This window comes from Mandrillus leucophaeus, unplaced genomic scaffold, assembly GCF_000951045.1.
Source record: "Mandrillus leucophaeus isolate KB7577 unplaced genomic scaffold, Mleu.le_1.0 Scaffold160, whole genome shotgun sequence".
Lineage (NCBI taxonomy): Eukaryota > Metazoa > Chordata > Mammalia > Primates > Cercopithecidae > Mandrillus > Mandrillus leucophaeus.
The window spans coordinates 3,566,857-3,569,000 of record NW_012101588.1 but is presented as its reverse complement, the minus strand read 5'-3'; positions in this window follow the sequence as shown (position 1 = coordinate 3,569,000).

Below are 2,144 nucleotides of genomic sequence, written 5' to 3'. Positions count from 1 at the left end.
GCCTCCTGGATTCAAGCTATTCTGCCTTAGCCTTCTGAATAACTAGTATTACAGGCATGTGCCACCATGCCTGGCTAATTTTTTGTAGTTTTGGTAGAGACAGGGTTTCACCATGTTGGTTAGGCTGGTCATGAACTCCTGACCTCAAGTGATCCACCTGCCTCAGTCTTCCAGAGTGCTGAGATTACAGGTGTAAGCCACTGCATCCAACCTGAAATTATGATTTCTTACAAAATGATTGGTACCAGTGGAAAATAGAAAACGTGCTGAGAAAATGACATGTTCCATTAAAAAAACAGCTAGGATATATAAATTACCATGTTGGCTTCTATTAGCATTTAGCTTCTGTCTCTTGTTATGTAAAATGAGCTTGCTTTTGAGGAAAAAAGAAACAACTTAACGTGTTATGCTTCATTCACTTTGTTGGAAAAGACCTTTCCCAAAGTTCTTGTACAGAAGAATTTTATAAGACTTTCAGGCAATGGCAATTGGATTAAGTTCTGAAGCTGATGAAAAGCAATAATATTGTCAAGATGCCAACTCTAATGCCATCATCTATATTAGCGGTCATTTTTCCACTCTTCTCATCCACATCCCATTGTCCAAACCCTTTATATAGGCATACATATTCTTTCTCTTTCTGCCATAATTCGCTCTCTTCCTCCCTTAGTCCTGTGTCTCTGAAATACATACTTGTGCCACAGGAGATATACTTTAAAGACCAGATGACTAAATTGCCTCATGCAGGGTTATGGCTCAGTTACTATAATGTTTCTTTATTTCCTGTTTATTTTCATTTTTTCCACAGTCATGTGGAAGACCCTCCCTCTAATGGTTTTGTGGCCTAGAGAGTTGATGCTTCAATATTATGTTTGAAGGAGTGGCAGAAGGAAGAGGGCAACAATTATCTGTCTGCGTAAGAAATATGACCTTTGCAATGATTCATATGTTTTTAGTTTGAAAATTAACTGATGCCAAGATAACTACTTGCTGAATATAGTAACTATAGAAAAATTGGTGGTCCATCATTCATTCCTTTCACCCTAGTGGCTTCTGCCATCACTTGTTAATGTGAATTTTAGAACTTTTGGCAATATAGACAATACTTCTCTGACTAGTTTACCTTTTTCTAAATCATCTTGCATTAATTTTGGATAATAATAGTTCAGCCTAAGAATCCCATCAAAATTTGTTGGGTGAATGACTCAATCTATTGGCTATAATCTTTTAAAAAGAAAATCAAATATATTTTCTACTCTACCTTTCTTTCTAGTCTATAGAGTATATTATTATTATCACAGCTAATTGTTCTGCGTTTCAACATGATAACTTTGCAAAGCACTTTCATGTACATGGTCTTTTTGTAAGCATGCTACCATTCTGTTACAGGCAGAACTTTTCTTTTATCAAATAAACATTTGATACCTGCAATGTGAAAGATATATATCCAGCTCTCTACTACCTTTTGCCACCTGAACATCTTGTTAAGCATCTCAAACTTTCCATGTACTGTACTGAGATCCGGATCTTCCCAACAAATCTGCTTCAACCAAATCTCAGTTGATGGCAACTCTAAACTTCCAAATGGAAAGGCCAAAGCTTTGGAGTCAAATTTGACTTCTCTATCTGGAAATCATGCTAGCTGCACCTTTAAAATACATCCAGATTTGTTCTGGAAGTCTGTGGAAGCTTTGGTGCTAAATCATTGAACGTTCTATATACATTACTTATTAATTTAATGTCTGTATTTCTTCATGAAATAAGTCCCATGATGGCAGGATTTGTGCCCATTTTGTTCACTGCTAAATCCCCAGTGCCTGGAACAGTGCCTAGTATATTTATTGGTCAGAATATTTGTGGAATGAATGGATGAGTGATAGGCTCACAGCCTGTGGGAACAAACAGGCCAACAGTCAAGCACAGCAATGTGCTCAGTGCTATAATGGAAGTAGACAGTCATGGTGAGAAGCACTTAGCTCTGCATTGAGATGTCAAGGAAGGCCCAGAGAGGTGATACTTGAGCAGACTCTGGATAAGAGTACACATTTACCAAGGAAAGAGGAGGTGAGGGACAGAGGAGCCCAGAGGTAAGGATAGCTCTGCCCATTCAGGGGAGGTCTAGGCCCAGCTCCCTAAGGGCAGAC